The following is a 16,041-nucleotide window of genomic DNA, read 5'->3' as shown; positions in this document are numbered from 1 at the left end:
GTGGGTGACACTGTGTGTGTGTTCAGGTGCACCCTTCCTGGCACTGGGGCCTCTGCACAACATGGCAGTATGCCTCAGTGAGGCTGCCTCCTCCCCTACAAACTCATCCCAGTCCACCACTGTAAGTGATGGCAGGTGAAAATAATATAGTGACTCAGCAGTCAGCACCAATAGCACCAGCAGCATTTAAGGTAGCCAAACTGGACTGTCACAGAGTCTTTCTTTTTATAAAGGAATTGGCAGCAAAAAGTACAGATGTTGTGGTGAATATATGTTACTTCTGGTGTGTGATGGCTTATCTTGTGTTTTTATGTTTATATGTTCATTATGAAAAATTGGAATAGAGAAATACATCTTAGGAAGCTTTCAGGTTGAAAAACCCTCTCTCAGGCTGAGGAAGTACCTGCAGTTGGTGCATCTCCTGGTCCAGGATGGAAGGAATAGCAAAGACGACAGAGGCTGGCCTGGCAAGCAATACAGGCAAGAAAGCCACTCAGTGAAAATGGAAATGGAGGCATCAGGGTGTGAGGGACTGGCTGGAGTGGGTGCGGGAGCAGAAAGGGGGATGTAGCAGCACAGGTAAAAGTGAAGAGGCACCTGGGGAGTCAGATGTCTGGCAGGGTGCCGTGTGCCAGAATTCCACTGTGTATACCGAGTCCATGAGTTTCTGTACCTACTACCTACCTAGGAGGCTGATGAAGTGCAGTTCATAGTCCCATATCTGAAAAGTGGTTTGTACATTCAAACAAGCATGTAACCTCATCACCAGAACTAAAGCCAATTTCCTACAACTCAAAACACAAAACCTGCCAACTATCTCCAGTACTCCCACAAACTTCACACCAGAATCTATCAAAGACAACAAAACCCAACTACCTGTGGGGGCACATTCCTCACCAAATAAAAAAAAAAAACCCACTGCCTCCAGTCTCTCAGGCCTGATCCTGAGAGGGAACAATTTACAAACCGCTTTTCACAGCCAGGCCTATGAGCTTAACTTCTTCAGCCTCGTAGGTACAGAAATTCATAGACTCAATATAGGCAGTGGAATTCTGACACACTGCAACCTGCCAGACGTCTGACTCCCCAGGTACTTCTGCACTTTTGCCTGTGCTGCTACACCCCCCTTCCACCCCCACTCCCCCCTCCACAGCCTGTCCCTCACACCCTGATGCCTCCCTTTTCACTGACTGGCTTTCTTGCCTACATTACGTGCCAGACCAGCCTCTGGCTTCTTTACTACTCCTTCCGTCCGGGACCAGGAGACCCACCAACTACAGGTACTTCCTGCCCATACCTCCAAGTTCATCCTGGCAGGGGAGCGAGCTCAGCAGGGACATGTTCTTCCCCTGCTGGCTGGTGATGCAATGAGTGCCCCTCCAGCTGACAGCAGGGCAGTAACCAGTTTTTAAAAGATGAAAGAAGGAAATAGGTGCGGATGGATTGAGGAGGGTGGCATTCAGTCTGTCTGCAACTGGAGCTTGGGGAACCCCAGCAGTGGGAGGTTCACCTTCAGGAACACCAGCTGCTCCACCAAACCAGGATCCAAGCAGGTGCAGTAGGGTTGTCACTACATCCCCAGTGATACTGAACACCCTCTCACTCAGAACACTGGTTGGTGGACAGGACAAGTGTTCACAGGCAACTGTGGCCAGATCCAGCCATATCTGGCAGCTGCTTACCCAGTAGGCCACAGAAGTGGAGCTGCTGCTGTGTGACCCCATGTCCCTCGGCAAGATAGGCAGCCACCAAGGCACGAGCACTACCTGCCTGATGGTGGGGTCTGACGGCTCGGACCCCATCATAGAAGCCATGCCCTTAGCCCATACCGGCACAACCAAGGTAGAGGACAAGACTGGCTGGTGGTTGGTGTGCTAGCATGGGATAGTGGATCCCCCTGTTCCACATCCTCCCGCCTCCACCATTCTGCCTCCCTGACTTTCTTTACCAGCGCCTCTGTCTGCTGATTCAGCGTTTGGCTGCTGCATACGGTGCCCTTCACTCTAGAGTCACACATGCCATTTCCTGATGCCTTCCTACAGCTGCCTCACCAGTACCTACAGGTCTGGTGACAGTGGCTTGCCCCAGCCAGGAACACGGATCCCTGGACGCTCCCCATTTGGCTCTGAAGTTTCCTCACTACAGGGATCACCTGGCTAAGCAGGGCACCAGCAGTGCTGATGCTCTTAGTAGCCTTGAGGAAGGGCTTAAGGACCACCAAGATCTTGGAGATGGTATCCTACTCAGCTCTGTTCAGGGGGCTGCTGATCGCAATCTCCCTGAGCAAGGCCATCTCATGGATGGCCTTCTGTTGCTCCACCAGCCTCTCAAGCATCAGGTATGTGGAGTTGTACCAAGTCTCCACATAGTGCATGATTTTGTGCTGCAGGATGTTCAGCTCTGCTTGTTTATCCCACAGCATCTTGCCTCTCTTGATGCTCCAGTGGAAGTAGTCTGCCACCTTCCTGCATTTGGAAATGAGCTTGCTGGTGGTGCTGGCACCATCACCAGCAGCCCTGCCCCCTTCCAAGGTGTCCCTGACAACAAGGTGGAACTTGTGTGCCACCCAGAAGATGCCAACAAAGTTGGCATCACAGACTGCCTTGACCATATTGGCCCCATTATCAGTGACCATGAACCCACAGGTGAGCTTGCCCTGCTCAATAAGCCACCCCTGCACCAAGCAGTTTATGGCCCCCATTATCTATGTTGCTGTGTGGAACAAATCCATCACTTTGGCTTGAAGGAGAGCCAACCGACAGCCTAACTGCTCACACCAGTGCCCTGTAGAGGGAGAGGTAGGCATGATCTCCACCCCCGTTGCCCCAGATGTTCAAGGTGAAGTGTAAGGCCACCTCTGGACCTGCCTTGTGCAGCTTCTCCCTCAAGTACTCCCTGCATGCCTCATACAGGGATGGCACCACCATCCTACTGAAGATGGTGCATGCGGGCACTTGGCATGATGTGGCCATGAGTGGCATGAGCCACCTGAACCCTGGCCACTCAACTAGGGAGAATGGCTGGCCATCAACAGCAAGCATCTCCCCAAAGCTCTGGGTGAGCTTGCTCGCCTTTGGAATGCACCCCACTTTTTCCCCTTTCCCCTCACTGTTCCAGGGTGGCCTGCCTCTGCTTTGGAATGAAAGGGGGACATCCCTTTGGGCACGCTCCCACTGATATGAGACTGAGGAAGAGCAAAGGCAAGGGGGTGGTACCTGAGGAGATGCATCAGCATCCCCGTGGTGCTCATATGTTTTGTTCCCTTGCCCCGTCTGGTTTTGGCTCAGCAGTGCAGGCAGATAGAGTATGTGGGATCATTTGCCAGCTCAAAAGGATCCCAGCCCACACTACCCACTCACCTCTGGGGTGTGGGTGCATCTGTGGATGCTGCTGCACTTTCCTCTTCCTCAGCAGGCATAGGCACAGCAAGAGGAGAAGCGGACTCAGCTGAGCCGCTTGCCTCCACATATACATCAACCTCCTCTGATGTGCTTTCTGGGGAAGGAGAATTGGCTCTAGGGGAAACTTGAGGGGCGACAAGCACAAACTCAACTGATTCCCCCTCCTTCCCCAGAATTTCCTTTGCTATGGCACTGAGATCTAGATCCAGTGCCAGCTCTTCCTCTGGCACTAGAAGGCTCAGCATGGGAAGTGAAATAGGGGTGCTGTAGGCTGCTGTGCTGGTGCTGCTGCTTGTTGTCGCCATCAGGGTGATGAAGGGGGGGCGGGGCTTATGGTCGAGCTGGTGCACATGGAGCGGATGCAGTCCTGGGCACAGGCAGTGGCACTGCTCCCTTCTCCTTGCTGCTTGTAGCTGGAGGAAAGAGGCTGTGTTGCAGTTTGGTGCGTGTGTGTGGTGGAAAAAACTCACAGGTCTCCCTCTACCCCCTCCCTGAAGGCTGGCCTTTCCACCATGTTTCATGGTGTTTCATGTTTCCTTTTCTACAAATATATAAATGTAGTTGCGTTCCTATATAAAATAAAAAAAATGTAGTTATCTGGTGCAAATAAGAAAAATGTGAAACACAACAGCAAGTATTGGCTTAACCCCTATATAAATTCAAAACTCTGGGGCAAGAGCATAGGTAGGTGTGTGGTACAAATAAGAAATGTATAAAAGCAAATAGGAATATGGCTTTGTTCCTATATACATTCTATACGTGTATGCTGCAAAGCTTTAAATGTATAGAAATAAAATATAAATGTAACTTGCTTCCTATATAAATTAAATGCTACAGTACTCCTATCCAATATAATTGATTCATTCTTTTGAATTCTATAATGAATATAATAAAATGAAAGAGCTTCAAAGAAAAAGGTATTCTGAATCTGAAATACCTCTTGCTAGCAAGTAGGGAATCCTTTAGAAGATCAGTGCTGCGAGCCATAGTTGTCTGACACTGAGCTGCTGGAACATACAGCTCACTAACAGACACCAAGGCAGAAAGCAGGGCAGTTCAAACAATGCTGCCTTTCATGCAGTTTTTCTATCCCTCCCCCAGAACACTGGCTTGGAAGAGACCTCAGGGAAGGATGACAGTCACTGGCCAGCTACACAGTCAATAATGAAAGCACTCCTTCCTCCCTCTTCCCCTCTGTCTCCTTACTTTATGGTTTCCCTAGTGTAGGCAAGCCTAGCTTGAGCTTTGAAACTCAAAACATTTTGAAAATTTTGAAACGTTTCGACTTGCCTCGTTTCATTTTGAGGCTGTTTTGAAGCTCTGTGTTCTGTTTCGATTTCGCAGTTTTGAGCTTGAAACAAGTCAAAAATCAAACTGGCGGCGAAATTTCGCACAGCCCTAATACGTTTTCTAATAGGACCACTTGGGGGTTAAGTATGCATGCACAAGTCCTTTCTATCGAGAGAGAAAAGGGATACTGAGATAGCTGTAGAACTGTTTTCCTCTTTCCTTTTTTTTTTTTTTTTTTTAAATAGGATCATACACATTTCCCTAATAAATCAGACCAGTGATCCATTCAATGCAGTATCTTGCCTCTGAGAATAACTGTAAATGCTAGAAGAATGGTGGCTGAAAAAAAAAAAAAATCCCTTTAGCAGATTTTTACAGCATATTACACAAATGCTAATATTCCTCCAGATAACCCTCTTTTACTGTTTGGCTCATGCCCTTACATCCCTTATACTATCAAATGCAAGTGTGGATGTTCTAATTATCCATATAAAATGTCTAATCTCTTTTTAATCCTACTAAGCTCTTGGCCAGCATGATATCTTGTTGCAATGAATTCTACAGGTTAATTATGTGTTATATAAAGAAATGTTTCCAAGCATCAGATTCATATTTGTTGCCTTTCTAATTCATTTTTAGCTAATATTGCTCCCCATTTCACCCATTATTAATTGCAACTGCTTTTAATCAGATACCCACTTCTCTTTTACTCCAATCTTAACCTGTGTTTTTTTTTAAGGTTTCTGTATTATTTCGAAGTTCATTTTGCCCAAGTATGATCTGTAGTATATAAATAAGAGAAGATTTTTATTTGTTGACCAACTTTTAATTATAATGATCTGAAACAGTTAAATCCATCATATGATATTAAAAATAAGGGAAGGCAGGAAAATAAAAACAAAATTAAATTAGGATTTTTTTTTCTTTTAAGGAACTAAATGACTTCTATTCCATATAATTCACTAAATGGAATAAACAGATACTAGATCTTAAGTTGTGCAGGGAACATGGGAGAACCTCTTGAAGTTATGTTTTTAAAGTAGCTTTAACATTCCTTCTTCAAGATTCAAAAAGATTTATTGATCAGAAATGATCACACATTTGTCCAGACATTTCTCCAGGTGCTAAACTACCTGCTTTGTATTATTGTTAAAAAGAAGCACTTTTTTTCTCTACCTAGGTCAGCTGAATGAAAAACCTTACCTCCAAAATTCACTCTGGTACTTTCCAGAAGGATCTCAGGTTTCCATTCCACCCAAAATCAGATGTCGAGTTTGCTAAAGAGCTCAAGATAGATGTTCAGACATTCTCTCATCTATAGAGAAATGATCATCATGATAGGATGGTTAAGGCCAATAGGAAAAACTATCTTTACCTTTGCTGCTATCGGCAGCTATTTGCTATGAATCAGAAATGAAAGCTGACAGGGCTGCAAGCTAACAATGGTGTATGGTAACCAGATTAGTTCAGGTAGTATGAAGTTATTGTCATCAGTAGATATCTGTTGTCCTCATAGGTTATCCTTTCCCTTTCCCAGTCACAGAATATTTCGAAGCCAGACACTAATTTGGATAAAGGTCATTTTTCTCACTCCCGATTAAACCTCTGGCAAGGAGGTCTATAATTTTGACCAGTGTCTGGTGCTGCTGAGTTCATAGAGTAGTAATTTCATTTCACTGCATAGCTCTTTTTAAAAAGTTGTCAAAGGACAACATTTTCTAGTATCAAGTACAGCCGGAAACCAAAATGTTAATAATATTGAACAGTTTCATAAGATATCCAGACATTTAATGCAAGGCTTTACTGCTGTAGTATCTGATGGAGTAGGGCACAGTACTTCAGATGTTGCTGGGTATTAGAAGTCTAATCTTAGTGTTGAGAACTGCCTGTTCATGAGTATTAGATTCTAATTCCATTTTAAAATGTATGTTTATGTATTGTACTGCCAAATGAAGCTTCTAATTAGATGTTCCAAGCAAACCCATATTCTACCAAAATGCACAGTTCATAAAGTCATGTTTGACTTAATGATGATACCTTTGGAGTTTCTGTTGCAGAGTTACTCTTGCAATTAAGAGTATGACTGACAAAACACATACCATTTTCATGCCAGTAGGAATCCATTGGATATGAGGATATTTATGGATACAAGAACATCCCTAGCAATGGATAACAGCAACATTTTGGGGGCACATACACTATCAAAAAACAAAAAAACAAGAAAACCGCCTAAAGAGATTTTCATCCCATATTATTTCCAAAGCAATATATGGAGCCAATGAATGATTTGTAAAATCACCATATGCTCTAGATAGTTTCATAGTTGGTAGGGTCGGAAGGGAACTGAGCAGATTATCAAGTCTGATCCCCTGCCATGGCAGGAAAGAGTACTGGGGTCAAACAACCCCGGCAAGGTGTTCATCTAGTCTCCTCTTAAAGACCCCCAGGGTAGGAGCCAGCACCACTTTGCTTAGAAGCTTATTCCAGATCCTAGCCGCCCTGACAGTGAAGCAGTGCCTCCTGAAATCTAGTCTGAATCTACACTCTGCCAGCTTGTGACTTATTTCTAGTCACTCCTGGTAGCGCTTGGGGGAACAGGGACTTCCCCAATGCAAGCTGGTCCCCTCTGACTAGTTTGAAAATGGCCACTAGATCTCCCCTCAGCCTTCTCTTGGGGAGGCCGAACAGGTTCAGGTCCCTTAGCATCTCCTTGTAGGGCCTGCTGTGCTGACCCCTGATCATGAGGGTGGCCCTCCTGTGGACCCTCTCCATGTTGTCCACATCCCTCCTGAAGTGCGACACCCAGAACTGGATGCAGTACTCCAACCGCGGCCTGACCATTGTTGCATAGACGGGGATGATCACCTCTTTGGACCTGCTTGAGATGCATCTGGGGTGCATGACAAGGTATGGTTCGCCTTCCTGACCACATCCCCACACTGTAGGCCCACATTCATTTTTGGTATCGATAATGGCTCCAAGATCCTTTTCTGCCTCTGCAGTGACAAGAAGGGAGTTCCCCAGCCTGTAGGTATGGTGCTGGTTCCTCCTCCCCAGGTGCATCACCTTGCACTTGTCAGTGTTGAAACCCATCCTGTTCTCACTTGCCCACCCATGTAACCTGTGTAGGTCCAATTGCAGCCTATAGATCTAGAGCATATAATGATTTTAAAAATCATTCATTGGCTCTGTCACTATAAGCTCAGTCAGCAAAATGGTTATTTTACTTCCATTTCATAAAATAATACAGGAAACAGCAAGGGCTAAATGGTGTCCTCAGATAAGTAAGTGTAAATCAATGATGATTTTGTGAGATTAAGGACAGAATGTGACTTACTTTTTATTCATCTTGTAATTACTAGCATTGTGGGCCATCGCTTTGAAAACTGTATTACCCAAAGTCACTAAATACACTATTACAGTATTTCTCCATTCTTTCACTTACTCTTCACAGACTATCAAGTCAAATTCAAGGTCTCTTCCCTAATCTTTATGCTCAATGGAAAGAGCCCAAGAAACCTATAATATTGGGATGAGAACCATGGTCAGCAACTTGATCCCTTAGGGAAAACAAAGCTGTTTGTGGAAAGGTAAAGATTACTACAGATTAATTTTCTCTGAGTCCAGTTCAAAACTATGCCAAAAAAATGCCCATACAATCTACAAACTACCTAAAATAAAATAACCTTTTTCTATTCCAAAAGCATGAAGAACTTCCCTGACCTTGCTTTCAATAACACATACACATTGCATAAGGCATCAAATAAGTGAATAATAAATCTTTCAAAAGCCTCAACATTTTCCCTATAGGAAGGTAGGAAAACTGGAGAGAAAGAGATTCAGTTTTATGTGATGATCTGGTCAAATTGTTTAATGCACTTCTGGAGGCTCTCAAATACCATGGAAATTATAGCTGTAAATGATTCTGATTAGAATGATAAATTCTCTCTGAAAATTATCCTTCCTAAAATGATAAGTGCTTTCATCAATGTGTGCTAATCAAAAGCCTATACACATCAAAGAAGAGACTTGAATCAAGGTCAGTGGGCTTTGTATCATATTCTCTATACACTAGTCTTGTGTGGTGACTCAGGCTATATTCTGCTCTCATTTGCACTACTATACATCAAAGTAATCATATTAAAGTCAATGGAGTTGACTATCATAGAATAGAATCTTGTCTGTCTGATTATTGTGGACTTCACTACAATAGAAGGGCCTGTTTCTAACTTTCTTTACACTAATTTCAGTGTTCGGTGGTTATATCTGGTAAAGACACGCATTAATGAGATCAGAATCAGCAACATTTGGAGCACACTGAGATAAATTTAACCTCAGCATTACCCAAGTGATTAACAGGACTTACATTAGGTATTTGGCTTATTCCTATGAACAGATTCTGTGGTGTATTACAATGTGTGTGTTGTACTATCCCATTCTGAGTTAATGCTTTCACTAAAGGACGTAACCACTTCCAAGAGAAGTGGCACAGGCTCCTACCCTGGGGGTTTAAGAGGAGGTTAGATGAACACCTTGCTGGGGTCGTTTGCCCCCAGTACTCTTTCCTGCCATGGCAGGGGGTCGGATTAGATGATCTGCTCAGGTCCCTTCCGACCCTAGAAACTATGTCTAACTGTATTCATTTTTAGAAGCCATCACATTTGTACTTGGAACTCTTGGCGATTACCTATGACACTAAACTTCAGTTACTTTAAATAAGGTGTTTTATATAAGAATAAGGATTAGATAATTGTGATATAACTGGGTACTTCGAGGTCAGTTAATTACTCATTGAAAACCTTACTTGAGACACTTCAAACATTAGTGATTTTTCTCATTTAAAAACAAAGTAACAGGCCTACAAGGTTCTTTGGGTAAATGTGATCTCCTTTATTAGACCAACTAAATAGTTGGAAAAAATTATTCTTTCCAAGCCTTTGGGCACACACAAACCCTTCTTCAGGCAGATAGAGAGTCTGCTGGTGAATTGTGTGCTCTCCTGTGTAGAATAGAAGCCAAAGCACAAAATGCAAGTCTGTGAAAATGCAGATGTGAGTCAGTGAGGCTCAGAGGGGTGGAAGACAATAGGTGTGAGACAGGAAGGGGTGGGGGTGGAATGTTGCTCTTTTTAGGTGGTCTAATTATAAAAGATATCAGATTCACCCAAAGAACCTTGCCTGCCTATGTCCTTACACCAACACAGCTACAACCAACAACCCTAAAGTAACAGGCCTGGCACATTGTGGCCTGCGACTTTATGAATCGTTTTGGCGTTCCCCCCTCCCCCCCAGTAATAAATATTTTATATTTTACTACTAACTTACAAACATTTTTAGAACAAGCTAGGAAAATGCCCAAAGAATTTCAGAGACTTTCAGCCAAGATAGAGAAAAAAAAATATTCATTTCAATGATCTTTCACCTGATTTGAGAATCATACAGCATCTTCGTACATACTCTGGGACATGGCACTGGGCACTTTAATTAGCGAGCCACACCAATTAAAAGCGGCCACACATCATATGTATCAGCGTCCCTGTGCTGAAAAAATGGCAGCAGGGTGATTTGAACTAAAGCTCATTGAACATGTTTTATTTCAAAGTACCCCACTGCCATTTTTTCAGCATGGAGATGCACGGAGACACTGATGCATATGATGCGGAAGGCTGATGCAGCACATGAATTTCGGTGCTCCAGCAGATTCGATTAATCAAGTCTGTTCCAATGTGCTTGATTTCCAGAGCATTAGAGCAGGCTCCCTGCATGTGTACAGGAGCCCATAAAGCTGGAGTCCCAAATGTTTACAATATTTTTAAAGCAGTATAGCTCCACTGACTTCAGTGGATTTGCAGAGCTGTAATTCAGAGGAGGATCTCTATAATGTTTCTTGGTTTTAAAAAAAAAAAAAACCATTTAATTATATTTCTGCAGAAATTATGCAACTGGTTTTATGGTTTTAACATCTCATTTTTGAAAGGCATAAATTTGTATTCTTGTGACTATGACTTTAATTACTATATGTTGTCAAGCATCCTTAAACTTGTGAATAGCATTGTGAAACTCATCATACCAGTCTTAGTCTGGCTGTAAGACAAGAACAATAGCAAAAGCGGAGGGAAAGACAGTTACAATAGCTACATGTTCCTTTAACAGCAGAAGGGAGTAGGAGTCAGATTTGGAAGAGTACATTCAACTCTGTCAACTCAGTGTTAGTAACTTTTAGATTGCTTCCTTTGAAATTGTTCTGAAAAAACAATTATGTAAATGAATAACATTATGTGGAAATTGGGCTCATGGCAATATTTTCCTTTTCATTTAATTCAACCTTGCATACAGTGAGCCCATATGCCATTAACATTATTTAATAATAGAATAAAACGTAATTATAATAGCTAGCTTTCTATAGCCCATCATCAGTAGATCCAGCTGCTTTACAAAGTAGATCAGTGCCATAATCCCCATTTTATAGATGAGGAAACTAAGGCACAAATAGCTGAATGTATATATCCACTTAAAGAACGCAGTATAATAATCTATCCAATAAGTCATTTACTAATGCTTAGGGTACATATAGACCAGGGGTGGGCAAAATACAGCCCACAGGCTGCACCCAGCCCATCAGGTAATTCCATCTGGTCTGTAAGGCCCCTCTATAAGCCCTGGCCCTGAGCTGCCCCTCACAAGCTGCGCCTCCATGCAGCAGGTGCAGCTCCAGTTGTTCAACAACTACCCTGCCACACCAGCCTGGCCCAGCTTACCCTAGCCCTGAGCCACTGAAGACATGGCTGCCCCATGGCTCTTTCCACCCCTCCCTGCCTGTAAGCATGGGAATCCAGTTAATGGCCCCACTGGACCAGAGCCAGGGCCTCCTGCTGGGGGAAAGAGGGTGGGAGCTTGGGGAGCTGTGTGCTATGGAGCTGGGCTGGCCCCACAGCATGCAGCTCTTACACTCCTGCAGCATATAGGGCCAGGTGGGGCTGACCCCGCACAGTGCCACCATGTGTGACTGGGGACTGGGGCAGAAGCATGGGAGCTCAGTGTTATGATGCCAGGTGGGGCTGGCCCTGTACCCTGCAACCACGTGTGGCTGGGGACTGAGGTTGGAGCTGTGCACTATGGAGTCAAGTGGGACAGGTCCTGCATGCTGCCTCAATGTGCAGCCAAAGACTTGGGCGGGAGCTGCATGTTATGGGGCCAGATGGGGCTGGTCCCACATGCTGCCACCACCTCCAGCCAGGGACTGGTGTGGTGGGAGTTGCACACTACGGGGTCAGGTGGGGCTGGCTCCATACCCTGCCACCATGTGCAGCCAGGGACTTGCACACTCCAGAGACTCTGAGGACCCCTTCCCACACACATATCCCACCCCCACCATACCTCCAAACACACCCACACCTTCCCACAGCCCCCACACACATCCACAGCCTTCATACATCCCACCCCTCCACCCCAGTATACACCCCCACACACCAACACCCTCCTACATACCCCACCCCACTCCATACCCCCAAAGACACCCACACCCTCTCACAGCCCCCACACACTCCCACCCTCACCCCATCATACCCATACACACACCCTCACACATACCATCACCCCAGCCACATACCCCACACCCCTCCACACCCACCCTCCAACCACCATGCCCACACTCCACCACACATACTTCCACTCCCTCACGACATCTCCACATACAAGCCCTTACCTCCATACATAATATACAAAAAGAAGCTATCATACATATGAATCAGGACCAAAATATTTTTAAAATTTTATTAAAATAAGCTATAGTAGAGGTTTTGTTTTTTAGTGTACAATTTGTTTTGTTTTTTTTCCTGGTTTCAAGATGGCAACCCCCACTCCCAAAAGGAGTACTTCCAGAGCAAGAGGAGAGACTTATGGTGGAAAAAGTCAGGGGTTAGGGGCAGGAATTCAGGTCCCAAGATGGCAACCAGGGGGTAGGGCATCTGTCAAACAGCAGGGCTACCCTTGTGGCCTTCAACAGCTTACCAAAACTTGTTAAGCAGCCCTCCAGTGGAAATAATTGCCCAACCTTGATATAGATGTTCAGAGAGGTTAAATTATGTTAAAAGTGGCCATCCGATCTAACTTAGTTCACCTACATGCAGACCTTAGTCTTAGATCGCTCGTTAGATCAAGCTAAGAATGAACTGTACAGAAGTTCAGGACAGTTACATCAATCTATAAATGGCTAAACTGATCCAAGTTAACCCTACCTTTGAAGAAGTTCAACTTAGATTGGGTCTGGCAAAACTGACCTAACTGAGCTTCTGTACAGTTCCCAGTACAGCTCTGGGAAAGCCCAGCTACTGGCCCCAGCACTAAGGCTGTGCTTTTTTTTTCTTACCTGGTACCCTAGCAGGCTATTTTTAGCCCCCTGGGCACTCACCCCATCCCAGATGGACAATCCTCTCCTGTGGACCAGCAAGTCCCCATGAAGCCATCAAACCCCTGATATAGCCTGCAGATCCCAGTACCAGTTTTGGTGCTGTTCTCTGAGGCAGGGAGCTTAGGAAGTTGGGTGGGGGAGGCAGTAGGAGTGATGAGGGGCTTGGTTCTTCATGGGGAGTTATTGGCTTTGGGTGGGGGGAGGAATAGCCCCTGTTCCTAAAGGGGTGGAAGAGGGAGAGAGCCCCTTGTCAGCCCAAGGCACCATGCAGACCTTTTGATTGTGCCAAACCCTCCTGGATACAAACAGTCCCCCCCAATCCCACTGCAGACCCTGCTAGTCCCCCATATTCCCCTGAAGACCCCACTACTCCCCCCATCAACTTCACAGACCACACTTGCCCTACTCTCTCCTGTGGACCCTGTTTGCCTCTCCAATCTTCTCTCTGCAGATGCCTCCTGCCCCTTTAATCCCCACTGTGAATCCACCAATTCCCTCCCCAGAGCCTGTTTGTCCCCCAATTCCCCCATCCTGACATACCTTAGATTGGGTGGCTATTTTAAAATAGATAACTAGCTAACTTCCCTGAATGGCTGTACATAGCTTATGTAATAAAGTATATTCCAACATTTCTACCATGTGATGGCACCAAATCTGAAACCTTTTTTGTTCCTATTTGTCTATGTTATAGCTTATGTGGACATTTTAATCAGAAAATATCATCCTGGTTAAGTGGTTTCTGCCTACATATTTGTATTTAGTCAATGACATCTTTTAAGAAGAACAACATACTTTGCCCTTTAATAGAAAATTCTATTATTTTCAACCTTTCCCATATACCCCCCCTTGACTGAAATGTGCTCATAGCCTGAGAAAAGTGGTTTGAAAAACACCTTTCCCTGATCCAAGTATTAGTTGAGGATCAATTCAGCATAAGCGGAATAAAAAGGATGCATTTACACTGCAGACTGAAAAGTGAGGTAAATAGCCAATACTGAGATTTATGTTCCTGGGCTCTACTGCTTCTGGTCCCAGAGCTAGTTCTTTAAAACACCTCTACCTTGTCCTAGGAAGTAGTTGTGTGCCTTCAAGTCTGTTTGAAGTTGCGTCTGACTGCCCAGTCGCAAGTAATCATTGTAAGTAAGTAACAGGGACAGCTACAGAACAGCTGCACTACATCCATTCTCTGTTTCACATTGGCACTCACTTGCTTAATACTTACGTTGCCATTCAGTCCATCTGCCTACATAGGGAGAATCCTCAAGGGTCAATTAGGGCAACTTTATGGCTCCTTTGCTATGCCAGAGAAGTATAAAGGAGCCCTAGTGGGCAATCATCTGGCTCATTGATTTAAGAAGAGTTACTTTAGATTTATATTGCCTTAATGAGCTCAAAATCTGGCCCAGTGGCTTAAATTTTTGTGGTATAGATATTAAAAGAATTAAGTATCTGAAACTTCCTGTTTGTGAAAGGATCACTCAGATTTTTCATCTTGTAATCTATCCTCCTGTTGGCATCTTCCTTTCCCCCCCCCCACCTGCTTCCTTTTACTCCTGCTCCATGTCCTTGTGTACTATCTGCACTGTCTGACTTTGAAGTGAAACATACTTTGTTAGCTAACTCCAGTTTGCCTCACAGCCAGCATCTCCACAACAAAACTGTTGCTCATCCTGATACCAATTAAGAGGCAAATTAAACTTATTAATGTAGTGCACTAAATCCTCTATCCCTGCTGAAATGCCAATTTATTGTTATCCTTTACCTTCATTAACTCCTCTCTGTCCTGGAGACAGATCAACCCCCTTGAGCCTTCATTCTGTCAAATAAAACAAGCCAAACTCCTAGTCCTTTTTGTTATGGTAGGCTCTCCAGGCCACCTATTCATGCTAGCAGCACTTCTTTGAACCTGTTCCAATTTGAATTAATCTTTTTTGACCATGAGTAACCGGAGCTGTGCACAGTATTCCTGATCAACTCTCACCAGTGCCTTGTAAAATGGCATTAATACTTTCCTATTTCCACTAGAGGTTATCTTGACTGGCATCACATTGCTCACTCATATACATTCTGTCTTCAAATAGTACACTGAGATCCCTTTTATCATCAATCATTTCTACCTGGTAACCACACAACTTACAATAAACATTGTTATTATTGCTATCCAAATGCATGATCTTGCCTTTTCTGCTATTGACTTCCTATTATCCTTTATGTTACACCAGTCTTTGAGGTCATCCTGGTCTTTCTGTATGACATTCTGATCTTGTCTATTAACTGTACCTTTGAGATTTTTTTCCAATCACTAAATTTCATCAACGTGCTCCTTTTGGAACTTAATGAAAGGAGACGTATCAACATGACACTTCCCCTTTCAGTAAGTTCCTTACAATAAAGTCCTTGAGAACAATCCTACATAATCCAGCAAAAGGTATCTGCATATATATTGTAGAATTTAGACAGGTGTTTTATTTGGATACATTAGTGTCTATAATGTATGTAAGATTTTGAACAGGAGTCCTGTTGTTTCAGAACATTTCATTTGGGCCTCATATTGAAACTATATATTTTTAAGCAGTCAGAATACTCTTTGTACATGAAATGAGAGAGCATGTTTGTTTTGAAAAATCAAATACAATAAATCAGCCACCTTCCTAGATATGGATCTTCTCAATGTGTGCCTTCTTTGGGAATAACAAAAACCAAACAAGCAAAACCCCAATATGAGATTTTAGGCAGACATGTAGCATTTGCCTAAACAGGCAAAATTCATCAAGGTTCTTCTTGTAGGTTCTAGGCAAATGTTTGCAGTAGTATTATTATGATAAACCATGGGTATTTTCAGCAAGAGAAACACAACAGATCCAGAAGCATTGGTGTGACTGTGTGGTTAGTTCTGTGCAATGTTCCTTTTTTAAGGTTGCTTGGGGGGGGGGGGGGGGGG

At 44.0% G+C, this 16,041-nt stretch overlaps 1 long non-coding RNA gene across 1 annotated transcript in view; it reads left to right on the top strand.

Moving 5' to 3' along the window:
- The first annotated feature begins 2,635 nt into the window (after positions 1–2,635).
- Positions 2,636–16,041, top strand: part of LOC109303523 — a 24,705-nt gene continuing 11,299 nt past the window's right edge. Inside the window, exons 1-3 of the long non-coding RNA XR_002099149.1 lie at positions 2,636–2,645; positions 4,720–4,725; positions 8,736–8,743. This is a non-coding gene — a long non-coding RNA (uncharacterized LOC109303523). The remainder of the gene's footprint in view (positions 2,646–4,719; positions 4,726–8,735; positions 8,744–16,041) is intronic.

The sequence above is a fragment of the Gavialis gangeticus genome, unplaced genomic scaffold, assembly GCF_001723915.1.
Source record: "Gavialis gangeticus isolate Ggan-Ray unplaced genomic scaffold, GavGan_comp1, whole genome shotgun sequence".
NCBI lineage: Eukaryota > Metazoa > Chordata > Crocodylia > Gavialidae > Gavialis > Gavialis gangeticus.
Note: the sequence above shows the minus strand (reverse complement) of the source record. Positions and strands in the feature narration are given on the sequence as shown.